This window comes from Sylvia atricapilla, chromosome 6 (genome assembly GCF_009819655.1).
Source record: "Sylvia atricapilla isolate bSylAtr1 chromosome 6, bSylAtr1.pri, whole genome shotgun sequence".
In the NCBI taxonomy this organism is placed as follows: domain Eukaryota; kingdom Metazoa; phylum Chordata; class Aves; order Passeriformes; family Sylviidae; genus Sylvia; species Sylvia atricapilla.
Window position 1 is genome coordinate 45,867,413 of NC_089145.1, and position 14,523 is coordinate 45,881,935.

At 40.7% G+C, this 14,523-nt stretch overlaps 1 protein-coding gene across 2 annotated transcripts in view; it reads right to left on the minus strand.

Moving 5' to 3' along the window:
- The window catches only part of BTBD7 (BTB domain containing 7), a 51,855-nt gene extending 37,659 nt beyond the window's left edge, over nucleotides 1-14,196 (minus strand). For both annotated transcript variants that reach the window (XM_066321793.1, XM_066321792.1), the window contains exon 1: nucleotides 14,081-14,196. The gene's annotated coding sequence lies outside the window, so the exon portion shown is untranslated. The remainder of the gene's footprint in view (nucleotides 1-14,080) is intronic.
- Nucleotides 14,197-14,523: the final 327 nt, after the last annotated feature.

Here is a 14,523-nt window from a genome sequence, read left to right on the forward strand (position 1 = left end):
CAACAACACCCAAAGGCACAAGCCCTTAAAACTGAAGACGAAGTTGCTTGTGGCTGGAGTTCCAACAGCTTGTTCAGATGTGCATGGAGTATTTACCTCATTTTGCTTACTGTGCTACTGGAAGGTGGTTTTCCAAGTAAGTGGAGTTGACAGGAACTGAGTGCTACCTGTCCTGACCTTCCTCTTTTTCCATGGATGACACACTCAGAGGTACTGGCACACTCTCAGATTTTGTGGAGGTAGAGTCTCCAGTCTCAGAAGTGCACATGCTAAAGGACTGAATGCATATGGGACAGTGTACCTGAAAGAAACTGTGTAACTGGTAGGTAATTTTCTATTCAAAGGAAACAACTGAAATTTGAGGGCTCAGATGATTATGTCTGACACACATGAAAATCCATGCAAAGCCTATTTTGACTCCTTTTCATAATCCAGGCAAGCAATCAACCTTCATCACTATTCCAAATTAACCAGATGATACAATAGTAAGATGCAACTGAACAGTTGAAAAATCGTGGTTTAGATCAGTTCTGTGCAAAAAATACAAAATGAATAACGCTCTTTCCAACGAATCTAAGTTATTTCATTATTTACTGCACTGGAAAGAAAGACAAATCCAGTAAGCAAAACACCAGAACTTAAGCCATATCAGCAGTTACCGGCTCAAGAGGGCAAGAAAAAGCAGATATAACTAGATTATGAAAAGTGACTGCATTACTCAGTGCTTTGCTGAGAATCATGTGTTCCAGCTATCACAAAGAACCCTTTCTTACAGCTAAGCATGAAATTTACAGCATTTTCTCTTCCCTGAAGTAATATGGTTTTCCATCTAGAACTTTCAAAATGGAGGTGTTAAGAACGCTGCAATAGTCCTAGCTTTTTTATTTCTAGATTTGTTGAGAATCAGAGAATTGAGTTTTAGTGGGGAAAACCCACAAACAACCTGTACTAAGTTTCAATCTTTCTCTGAGGAATCAGAGAGAAAGTTAAAAGAACTATGTTCAAATAGGGCACAAAGGAATGCCGACTAGAAGATACACACACTTCAGAAATTGAAAACACTGAGCAGCATTTCAACACTTGAAAAAAAAAACCAGAGAGCTTATAGGAAAAAAAAGCCTCTTTTCAATGTTGTCTTTGCAAACAGTGCTCAAAGTAGTATTTCTGATAATCAGAAAAGCAATTTCAAGCATGATATGAACATGTCACATCGTAGAAGAAAATAAGTAATGTCATTAACAGCGACTGACAGGTCAAATCACTAACAGCAGTGGAGGCAGGGGACATCAACATTTTTATATTCCTCTAAACAAAAAATTTTCCAGCAGCTAAAAAATTCAAACACACAAAGCACACAGAAACTAACTGAATTACAGCAGGACAATCCTGCATGGAATAGGCTGTTCCTCCCAAGCAACTTAAATGTCTTCATATACTGGCAAATAAACCTTCATCTCTCTTACATCAGTGATTCTTCCCGTTGGTTGCAAAAACACACTAATTTACCAAAAGCCTATTCTGATTGATAACATTCATGTGAAAGACTTAACTAATGTTCCTTATGATGAATTCAAAACACTTCTTTCAGCCAAATGAGCAAGAGCTCATTTATGGCCCTCTAGGACTCCCTTGAAGTGAAATGACAGCATGTATTCTTCAATGACACTCCATTTTTCCACAAGTTAACTTGAAAAGAACATTATCTGATTTACATAAAGAACATCATTAAATCTACTTTATAAGAAAATCAAAGAAATCCCATCCACCAAATCTTTATCAATATCACTAAACAGAGTAATTAGGTATGAACATAACCATTTACAGGAAAACAAGTATAATTAATTTTAGCCAATCTAGAATAATTGCAGCACAGTCTGACATTCTGTGATAAATTCTGAGGAGTCTAAATGTGTTACAAAAGGCCTCTTCTGAACAAAAATTACCCACATGCTTTTCTTTTAAGAATGGCAAAATTCTTTGGTTTAGATATATGAACACAACAGCTGGTTAAGACAGAAAAAGGAACTGATTGATTTTTTTTTTTTTTAAGTAGTCTGCCTCTTTTTTTCCTTCCATGAAAGTTCAGGCCAACATTTTGTCTTGTCAGGCAGTGAGCTAACTCAGGGAGATTTCAGCTATATTCAGCTTCAGATACTGAGGTCAAACACCAGTCTGGTAAAGCCACTGCCCTCCTCACTGTGTCTCCAGAAAATGACTGTCCATTATTGCAGCAATATCCATGGCTACCTGTTTCTTCTCCTCCCCTGGAAAAGGCAGAAGTAAAGCAGAAGTAAATAACCTTCCACATGAAGCTCTACCACCTTTATACAGCCTATATTTCATGGGCTCCTTATCCCTGTACCCTTTATCTGTTAACAGGATTGCTGCTTCTTCTGGAACAAGGCAAGCAGCCTTTCATCTCTGCAGTCTTCTACTCTCATGGAATTTCATTCTGTTTAGTCTGAGAGTGCCCCCCAAAGATCCCTGTCTCATTAAGGGAATTCCTCCTCTTGCTCAAGCTGTGACCCAATCACAACACAAAATCCTGTTTTCAATTGTCAGAACGGGAAAATCTTGGCTCACACCCCAATGATATGAAAGATCCCTATAGTTTTCCTTGTACTGGAGCCATTTTCATCTTTTCTCAAGGCCCAATTATTTCACAGAAAGCCATCTACTCTGAATGAGGACGTGGGAGCTTCCTGCACACAATGATGGTTGTAAATTCAGTGCACAGTTACATTCACACTTCTCTCAGAACATGCTGCCTCTGAGAGAGCACTACAGTCACTAATAGGGCAATCGCCAGATACTGGGCTCTGTACCTACGTAAGCAGGCAAGAAGCACCCATCCTATCTCATGACTTACTATTTTCAACCCCTCTTCAAAAAAGCAACCTTTTCATCACTCAGCTCTAGTTCCCTTATTAACTTCCAGAGCCTGAGTCATCTCTAGTGATGACACTGCTTGGGGTTTTCACAACAATAGCTCCAACATCAAAGCAGACTAAAAAGTCTTGGACCCACATACTGATCAGCCTTCCCATATGGGTGGCCTCTTTTAGTACATCAGATGAAAAATTACTTCTGTCTTAATTTAGCTGCAATCAACTCTTCATCCTGCCAGCCTTTCATTGTATCAGCAACAACATCTTGTGGTATTTCTGTTGCTTGGAAGATCATTCCTCATGACTACAGTGTTTCTATACAACACTCTTCCTTTATACTCAAGCTTATAAGATGCGTGGTAACAACAGATAGCTCATCTGTTTCCACTGAAACCCCTGCCTGTGGCTAAAAAATGCTATTACCAATATCGCCATATATCCAAAACATTCTTCTCTACACTTTAGGCCTTAATACACAACCATTCCTTTTCTTCTGTACACCATCCTCTCTATGGGACCTTCTGTCATCACACAACAGCAATTTCATCCATTCAGCCTTTTCTCTTTGATAAAACAAGTGTGAAGTATTGGCTGCTAGCATTACTTCTTACACATTTTAACACTAATGGGTACATCTATATATAATAGAACAACTATTTTTCTATAAACGTGAACATGAAATAGTGTGGTAAAGAACTCAAAACACAATCTAGTCCAGTCATATCACGAGACAACAGGAATTTTATTAAAGAAACATTGATTTTCCTTATTGAAGACAGCATTAAGTCACAGCCTAAAAAATTCCTACAGTTTGAATACTTTGAATTGTTTACAGCTACAGTTTGAATACTTTCAACAGTAAGCCACAAGCCACGACAAGTCTTCCATCCAACAAAACCACAGTTGCAATCTGGATTTAGAATGCATTATTTGGTGTATACAAACCCAAGTTGGTTCATCAACACTGGTTGCACGGACATTTCCTCAGTGCCAGTGCTCACCATGGCTACCGCCAGCATCTCCTCAAAGCTCCTCCATCATGTCAGCAACTCAACACAGGTATTCTCTTCCTCCCCAGTGTCGTTACCTCTCTGCATCAGTTTACCAAATGGCTCACAGAACCCAGATGATGCCACAGAGAAGGAAGGAGAGCAAGAAAAGGTTACTTTGCTCCCCACAATCGAACACAACATGCAGTTTGACTAATACTCAGTTGACAGTCTTTAAAAAATATATATTCCCGGCACCTATTCCTGCAGCTAAGCTGTACTCCTTCACTGTAGCAAACATTTGGAAAGCCAGGCAAGTCCTGCCTGGACTGTGTTTGTTTTCAGTTGATCCTTCAGTGTGGCTGTTCCAGCCATTACCAAGTACAGCAGGACCTCAGTTTTCATTCAGCCAATACCACTGTCAATGAAAGCTCCCCACTTAAAGTAAGGTGTTATAAGCCCACTTTTGCAATACGCTTTTTCTTCTCCAGAGCTCCTAAAAAATTAACAGTAAGAAAAATCACCTGCAAAGCAAGGGCAGTCCTAGCAGTATAAGGCAATTTAGACAGCAGCAGCTACTGCTGGAATTCACCACGACAGTGCTCCCTGTATCAAGGTGGCTGATTGCTGCTTCTTTGGCCTGTATTTATTTTTCTCTGTATTTGTGCAGTTTGTTCCCTCCTTGGTCAATACTTCACACAGCAGCCATAACTACTAAAGAGGTCCATGGGAGATGTAGCTTTTTTGAATGCTTGGATGATTTTAAATTAGCAATGCCAGAATACACGCATCTAGGTATTATTCACGTAGGAAAAAATATAAAGCCAAACCTATGTGAATTTTAATATATTCCCCTCAATCTAGTGAACACATCCTCTGACAGGGAGAAACTAACTGTGCATGCAGCACTCACTGCCTGTCAGCTCTTCACAGGTATGTCAGGGTGATCTGATAATACCACTAAAGCCAAACTAACAGGGAACTGTACCTTTCCCTCATACTCCATCCTGCCAAGGGGTTTTCTTACTTCCCCTCACACTACATACAGAGATTATATGATCACAAACCAAGTCATTTCAAATGGCTGATCCATCACCCCACTGCCAGAGAGGTTGGCAGATAACAGACAGGGAGAGGGAACTCCAGCATGTTTGTCTGACAGGCAGCTAAACTGGAACAGGATCTCACAGTTCTCAATATGAAGAGAGAAGACTATTCCTATTAAACCGCCTCACAACTCCGCAAAACTATACCCTTGTACCCATCCTTTCTGTTCTCTCAGAGTGACTCTTCAAGACACTCTGGCCTGGCACCAGTGCTGACACTCACATCTTCCTCTTGTCTCCTAATAGCCACTGTCACTCTCAAGTCTGTTCAGTGCTGCAGGAAGCAATACAAAATCAAATCGTAAAATTGACTGTACATAGTATGTGTACAACAGTTGACTTATATGAGACCATGTAAACCAGTTATGCACTGCTGCCTCACTGAGCAAAGATGAAATCCTTGGTCAAACCCACAGAACATTTTCCTTGTATTTAGAGGTTTTTAAGACAACCCCCCCACAATTAACACAATGATCTTATACTGTTCTTACAATTATATCTGTATATACTAAGGTTTTAACAGTTACTTAAAAACTCACACATTTGAAAGATCTCTCCTTTGGTTGGACTCTCCTGCGTGGTTAATTTCTACTCATTGACCTCAGCAGAAAAAGTTAAGAGCCACACCGATTTCATCAACCAAGATTTATACCATAACATCTGATGCCAAGAAATCTTCCTATGCTGTATACTTCAAAGATTTCAGCCATTTCAAAGACAGTAGCAAAATACATTAATATTGCAATACTTCCCCTCAAACCCCTCAAAAGTTACACCAGTAACTTCAGTTTCAACAGTTACCTTCATTAATACCTATATTTAGATTCCATAAAGTGTAGCAAGAACTAAATGCTCACAAACTTTAGAGAATGTCCTGCTCAAAACTACAGGAATTCATTTCAGAAAATACACTTTCTCAATGATAAAAGGAATCAATTAAGGAAGGAGAGGCTTAGTGAGAAAACCAGACTAGTACTTAGCCTGCAATTAAGTTAGAGCTTTGTTTACATTTTCCCCTTGGCAAGAAAAGGAAGTTATGTCTTCCACATTTCCTGCAACAAGCTCTCTCTGCACTTCCAAAGCATTTTTTTTTTGTTCTGTAACATGAATATGCAAGTTTTACAGAACAGTCAAAAGAGCATCACACATGTTGACATAATGTTGTTTCTGAAAACAGAGGCACCAATCATGTACATATTTAATTTAATTAATTCAGCCTCATCTACACATAACTCATGAACACAGACTTTTAAAGGCTGCAGAGTTAGAAAAGCTTATGGGGTGTTTTTTTGTTTAATTATTTGCTAAGTCAAATCTGCCCTTTGAACAGACTTGATATGCCTTAACTCCTCTCCACAAGATTTGAAGCTTTTCAGATGTCCCAGAATAATAAAAAAATTAATAGCTTTTTCAAAGAAATCAAACAAAAAACTTTTAGAAGGAAAGCAAAGGTCTGATGCATTGCACTAATTACAGGAGTTATTCCATTACAGAAACCCATTGCTCCTAAAGTAATTTTGGACCAAATTGTGTTTTCTCTCTCATACACAGCTGTCCTTGACACCACAATTCCTTTACATTCAAAGAAAGTGCAAAACGCAGAAACTTTGCCAGCCTATGCTCTATTTGTCAAACCTCCTTTGATTCTTCCATGATTTGGAAAGTTCATTAATGCATAGGAAAAAAGACAACATTCCAAAAAAAAAAAAAAAAAAAAAAAAAAAAAAAAAAAAAAAAAAGAAATCTCACTTCCCTCTCTGCCGAGATGATCATTCCCACTCAAGTCTCCATTCATGTTCAATGAACAGGAAGAGTTCTTAGCTGGATCAGTTTTCAGATTAACAAAAATAAAAGGTTCATTTCAATAAGGAAACACATTAATCTTGTATATGTGGAAAAAATGGCAAGTTCCCTTTCCTTCCAAACATAAAACAAGGATGAAACTCCAGATCCACAAGATATTTAAATAAAAGCACCCTCATTGCTAAGTTGAGGATTGCTAGTGCCTAATACAATTGAGCTTTGATGTAGCTAACAGTCAGTCACAAAATGTGGAATTTTCCAATTTAATTCTTCAGCAAAAATAAGTTGGTAGCTTAAAACAGAATGAGGGAAGAAGGGAAGGAGGAGAAATGCCCAAGGTAGTGGTGGGGAAATACCTAGATTGGCACAAATCTATTAATCCAAAGGAGAAACTTTGAGCCAATAATTAACTGAGAAATTATGCAGTAACAAAATTACCTCAGATGTTCTCAGAGGAGAAATTCAAATGTCTTGAGAAACTCAGAACAAGACACGACAAATTTCATTTTACTTGCAGTGGAAAAGCCCTGAGTAGCATGAACAGATCTTTTAGAAAGTTTGTAATAAGACTGTACTTCTGATTAAGATCATTTTCAGGAGACATGTAATTTAAGCTTTAAAACCAACTTCAAGTAGTAACTGCCCTGGTTATAACATCAAAGACTGTGGTCAAATGCAGTTAAAGACAAGCAGCTTTGATGCAGTGCAGAAATACATGTAAGAGTCACTTTACCAGAGGTTACCAGGTCTTCAAATCCATGCCTAGAACTACAAAATATAGCTAGACAGGTCTTTATACTGTTTGGCATTTCAAGTCTAAATGCATGTTTCCAGAAGTGCTTAATGGAGGACTAAATCCTACAGAGATTTTAATGACCAAATAAGACGCAGGAGGCACTTTCTGACCTAAATAATGTACCTTTTAATGTATCTTCTAAAAAGGATATATCAAATTATTCTCTTAAATATTATCTTTGGCTACACAAAAAACCCCCAAAACAATTGGCCAAGCTGGGATTTGAGAATTTAAAGCAGTAAACACACATTCTTATTCAAAATTTAGATAAGCTAATCACTCATGAAAATAAACTGCAGAGAAGATGGAGATACTTGATACACTGGGAGTGTGGGGGGGGGCTCACAAGAACACTGAGTAGCTTCTCATGCTGTCATACACATGCCTTTGCAGAAATTATGGTGCTTACATCCAGCTCACCAGGAACAACAGTTGCCTCTCAGTACTGATACAGCTTAGATTATTCCTCCTTCAGTACCAAGGCCATCATCCCATCACCAGCGTGCATTTTGTCAACTCAGCATTCTTATATCTTGCTTGTCTCTGTGGTATAATAAAAAAACAATTTCAAAGACTTCCTAGAAATACCTCATTATAGACTGGCAAACTGGTATTTTCGACATAAAATGACAGTATAAGCAGTTTGATGTATTTCAGAGAGCAGCAGTCACTATTAGAATGACTCTAAAGAAATCCATGAATCTTTTAACATTATCTTCCCTACCTGTATTCTGGACATTTTATATGCATTTCATTTTATCTCTCAAGATGTCTGAAGTAGAGATGTCCAGTATAGGATGAACCAAGGAAAACAACATTAACTTTTAATATATTTACATGCTACATTAGTCTGGGATTCTTTAGGGTTTTTTTTTTAAGTGGGTAATACAAAATTCCACTGTGTATATATCCACACTTCAAAATGAAATCTCCTGGTCATTCAGTTAAGTATCACAAGCAGCTTCAGAGGTTGTTAGCCATTTATGTATTTTAAGACATACATCTGGGTACATGAGAAAAAAACCTCTGAATGCCTCCACATGTAAAAAGAACTTCAGCACAACCTCAGTGTATACGCTACAGAATTTAAGTGGATAAGCACTATAATTATCAAGCAGCAGGAAGGCTTTAAATAAGACATAGTTCTAGACAAAGTCAAAAAATCACCAAATCCACAGCAAGCCCAGTTTAACAGTCAACAAACCACTTCTCCCACACTTTTACATCAAGAATCGTCATTTGAAAAAAGCTAAAGCAGAAGATCAAAAGAGATCAAAGAATAAGGGAGCACCAGTCCATAAAATACTGTCTTGTTGCATTCTGATTGTATTTGTTATGTTGGAATGCTTTTAATCAGCTCTCAAGCAGCATTTCCAGTATTGGGGTCAGGAGAAAAAAAAGCATGAAAAGGAACTTTTGTCACACATACTGGTTTTTTTAAAGCACTTATAATAACCTACCCATTTACAGAACTGTTTTATATTCTTCACTGCAGTACAGAGATCTGGAGTAGCAGATAAGCAAAGCAGCACTTCAATTTATCACTAATGCAATATGATCTACTTGGTCAGTCAAAAAATACTTCAATTTTCATAAAAATAGGTATAAAATTTTACTCATGTTGGATGCCTTCACAAGGCACTCATATTCTTGTTCTTTGTATACAAAACTTTGATTAAAATCTCAGAGGCAGATTATGAGAACAATCTTCTCTCACCCAAACTGCAGCTTAAAATACACAGGCAAGCACACACAGATACATTTTGCAGCTCTACTGATTCCACAAAGCTTCTGCAAGTTCTGGGTCACAGATTAATAAGCCTGACTAAAGAAGCAAGCAGCAGTCACTTACTACATTACTGTTTCCATCAATTCCTTCGAGTTTAGCCATTGTTATCATCAGCAGAATGGTAAAATGTCCTGACAGTTGAGACTAGATGTTAACAGATCTTGGACAAGGTTTCAAAATTAGAGGAATCTTGCATATTATTAATTAGCCTGAACTCTCTCCAAAGCACTTCCCACTAGATAACGTTAAAGATCAGAAGTGGTGAAGAAAAAGAGATTAATCTTAAAAGTTACAAGTCACCATAATTAAATGATCCTGTAAGAAAAGAGAGGAGAATAGAAATAAAAAGGCTCTTTAACAATATGGGGAATCACAATAACTGCAGAACTAGAAAAAATATTCTTTAAAAGAGATTTTTAAAAATTAAATTCTACCTTTTACTATTTACTACAGTGGGTTGAAAACAGGGTAGGATAGGAATGAAAAGGATGAACACAAAAAATCCCCAACCTTTTTAATACAGGAAGAACCGAACAGTGATATTTGAGTGCCATAAAAATATACAGTATGAATGACCACCGAATTCAGACAAAATTTGAGGACAAAGATCACATTTGATTTAGAAAATAATCAGTCCGTTATGGTACATTATCAGGTAATGGCTCATGCTTGAATGCCAAGTTTGAGAAACAAAGGAAGATCACTTAGAAGATACTTCTGAAACATAAAACTGATTTAAGATGTTGCCTGGAACACTATATCTCCACACTTCATACCGAAAGTCTCTTCTTAATCAGTTTTGACTGCTGTTAAATTTTTTCTTGCATGTTTTAGCACTCGAACATCTAAATAACCAGTTTAAATCCACTGATGATAGAAGTTCCCCAACAGGCTGGACATGCCTGCAAGGCCACCAGTAGTTAAAGTTCATATTCAGTAGTGTTTGGTGTAAGCTTGCACAACATCTGCACAATATGAAGCAAACAAATCAGATTTAAATTTAACTAAGTGTATAATTAGGTACATACGTGAATCCAACACATCAGGCAACACAGTTCCACTCCAAACCCCTTTACCTCCCTGGCCTCACCTCTAAACTGTGCTAGCAAACAGACTTTCCACAGCGATGTGATGACCCAGATGAGGGATCTGACACAAAGTTATTTTGTGCTTTAATGGTTTATTTTTCATACAGATCAATTTCCTGAATGTTTCAGAGCGAAGCCATGTAAACAACCCTACCAACACAGCTGAAGGGACAGTGCAGGAAGTAAGGAAAAGGAGCAATGGATTGAAAGTGTTTAAACCAATTTCGACACTAAGCATCTATCAAGAATCTCACAGGCGTCCTTATTATTGTGGGTTCCCCCCTGCCAGTGGGACAGGGAACAGAATCAGAAAGCAAAGAAAAAACAGTGCAGTAAAACTCATGGGTTGAGATAAGTACAGTTTAATACCCGAAATAAACCAAAATACAATAATCATAATAACAATTTCAATCTCCTAGTGTCCATTCGCTACAAAGCATCATTACTGATTGTATCCTTCTTGGGAGACATGCAGGACATGGATGGGTGTAGAATGCAAGACTAGATTCACATGTGGCATCTGCAATCCCTTTTTGTAATTCAGGCATACTGGTACACCAACACAGCAAAGAGCATTCTAAAAATCCACAATAGCTTCTATCCAAAGATTTAAGAATACTGACAAGACTTATCCTTCAAAGAACCTGGGAAACGAAACAAAGCAATAGCTAGATGACTCACTGGAAGCTCACCTAACATACCTAAACTAAAAAGCCATGTAAATATGTTAAGAAAAAGAAAAACAAACAAAAAGAAATCTAGAGTTACTACTAAAACTTGCAGTTCTCTATCAAGATCTGCTGTAAGAGCAGATTCTCATCAGTCTCATTAGGAATATAGTTGTTTCTTCTTATGTGCAATCTCACAGTTTCCCTACAGAGCTATTTACTGATTAATGTGAGCTACCCACAGTCCATCCATGTCCATAGGATGTTTTCATTCACCTTACTGTTTGCCTCTGAAAGGCAGCCTGCTACAACTATCTCAGTCACCACAGTGCATCCAAGACATCAGATTAAACTCCCTTTTTCTTGCATGTGATCTGGTACAACAAGAGCAAACAAGCATCAGCGTGGCAGAGGAGGAAGCAGGGTTAGTGTCCCACCTCCTCCTGTGTCCATGTGCAGGATCCCATGACACCACACCACCAATGCAGCTTGCTAACAGGAGGGAAGACATTGTCCCAGCCTAAAATTCATCCCCAAAAAACCTTGAGATGAATTGTCATCAGTGACAATTAATCTGTGAACCTGACACCATGGAAGCAGCAACTCGAAAGGCCACTTTGAAAATGAAGACTTGATATTTTGTTGTTAACTCATCAAGCTGTGGCAGTTTTACTGAATTAAATTTAAAAAGCTGGCTGCAAAGGCAGCGCATTCTACTCAGTGAGCAACACACCTTCACAACACAAAGTTTGGAGCTTCTCAGGCAATCCTGAAAACTAAGAGGGGGAAAACAACTTAAAAATCACTGTGACAGATCCATGCAAGTCTTCCAGGAGAGCTTATAAAAGTAATCCTATTCTCTCACGTATGAGTCTTTGCAAATCAGTCCATGCCAGCTATAAGCATTACACCACCACTGTATCTATGACTCAGCAAGGGAATCTGGACATATGAAGAGAATTCACTTACTAAGGTAAGAGATAAGGATTTTTTAAATGGCAACAATTACAACAATGCCACAGTAAACGAACCAAGACAACTTGTGACCGTGCTCCTTGTATGTTTAAGCATACAAACTAGATTAGAATGTCAAGCCCATTTATATATTGGCTAAAATTTGAAAGCAAGTAAAACAATGCTTAGTGCAGCTGAGCTGAAATACAAAGGATTCAACAGCTGTTTTCATCTCCAATGAACAAAAAACAAACAATGGTTGTACATCTGACACAAAACACTGAGCTCCATTTCCAACATTACCTGTGTGCAGCCCAACTATGCAAGTCTTTTAGAGCTGAATACAAACCAATGAGCAATTGGCAGCTTTATGTTGTAACTTAAGATAAAAGCTTGATTTACTGAGACATTCATGGCATGTTTACATATAAGCATGAACAGATAATAATGTTTACACGACATTAACTGACACAGCAAAGTAGCAAGTTCTTAAATGGCTCAATAATGCTTTGGTCCATCAACTGAGACTAGTTATCTAGTTGATAAATTAGTCCAAAAAGAGAGAAAACATCACAATACATACCTACTCAATACATTATCTTCATACAGATATTCCACATAATAAGCACTCAGACTTTGCCTTGTAAGCATTATGGTCCACAGAATTTGTATGTTATCAACAGACTTCTGTTGCACATCCTCAAAAATAACATCTACAGAATTATTTTTGTTACAATGGTAGCAGACGCTTAGTCAACAAGGAGTGGAGAAAAAAGTATTTTCATTGAATTCTTAAGCAAAAAGTTCAAATAGAGAAAGATCTAAGAAATTCCCCTCCCTGCATGATCCTCTGTGAAGAAGGACACTAATACAGAACTAGGATGAAATATTTGAGACAATAAAGGAGAAGCTTAGAAGACTCATCCTCTTCCCTATGATCTTTCAGACAAAGAAGATAAAGCTTTACCTTCTCAAGCTTTTCAGTATCTCAACATGAGTTACGAGGTTTAAAAATTTTTAATTTGAGCTTTTGGGTTTTTTTTTTTCCTCCATTTCTAAATGAAAACAGAGCATGCAGTATGTGGTAAAACCTGAGGAGATCACATCCCAGTGGTGTATCTGCCAAACGCTTTAAATTTGTTTTTAGGTTACACTGGTTTGGAGCAAAGCCTCAAGCGATGCTACACAGCCTAAGGTAAATTCTCACACAAACTACCATTGCATCAACACGTATTTTATTATCCTACTATCGTATTTTATGTTAGTACTCGACATGTGTGTCATCTTTCACCCAACGGCCTCAAATGGTATGGTGGGGAAGAGCAAGTAGAAACACGAACAAACAGAAAAGCACTTATCCCACTGGCAGCAGGAATATTCCAGAGGCACGAGCTAACACATCGCCTACAAAGCTCTCCAAGTTTCTCCAGGAACACGGCGGTAACACCCGTACAGAGCGGAGGCGGACAAAGCCCCACGAAGCCCGGGGCAGCAGCGGCGGCCAGGCCCCGGCCCGGGCTGCCCGGCACCGGCGGGACCCGCAGCCACGGACCGCGGCCGCTCTCGCACCGGCCGACACGGGCGGCGCTCCGCAGCTGCGGGAGCACGACCCCGCACCGGCTCCTGCGGGAGACGGCTTCAAGCACCTCTCCAGCTCCGCGGGCAGCTGCGCCGGGGCGGAAGGGAGACAAGGAGGGAGAGAGGAATAGAGGGAAGGGGCGGCGAGGCAGGACCCGACAGACCGGACAGGCACAGCCGAGGCCGCCGCTGCCGCTCCGGACCGCGGACCCTGCGGGCCGGGAGCGGCACGGGGAGCAAGGCTCCTTCCCGCGGCGGAGCCCCACGGAGCGGCGCGGCGGGACAGGCTGCCCGCAGCCGGCCCGGCAGGGCGGGCACCGAGCCCCGCCGTGGGGGCGTCGACGGTCTTGCCCCCTCCCCTCCGCCGTCGTGACACCGAGCCCGCGTCCTCCTCCCAGCCCGGCTTCCCGCGGTGCCTCACCTCCGGCAGCCGCTCGCCGCCGCCATCCTCCCGCTCAGCGCCGTCCACTCCCGCCCGGCCCCGCTCCGGCCGCCGCCATTTTGCTCCCGAGCCCCAGGCTCGGCCGGGCAGCGGGAGCGCGCACGGCGCCTGCGCGGCGGCGGCGCTGCGGCGCGCCAGCCACGTGGTCCGGGAGGGCGGGGCGGGGCTGAGGACTGAGGGGCGGGGCTGAGGGGCGGGGCTGAGGGCTGAGGGGCGGGGCTGAGGGCTGAGGGGCGGGGCTGAGGGCTGAGGGCTGAGGGCTGAGGGGCGGGGCTGAGGGGCGGGGCTGAGGGCTGAGGGCTGAGGGCTGAGGGCTGAGGGGCGGAGCTGAGGGTCGGGGCTGAGGGCTGAGGGGTAGGGCGGGCGGTGGTGGCTGCGGTCCCGGTGGCTGCGGTCCCGGTGGCAGCGGTCTCGGTGGGTCG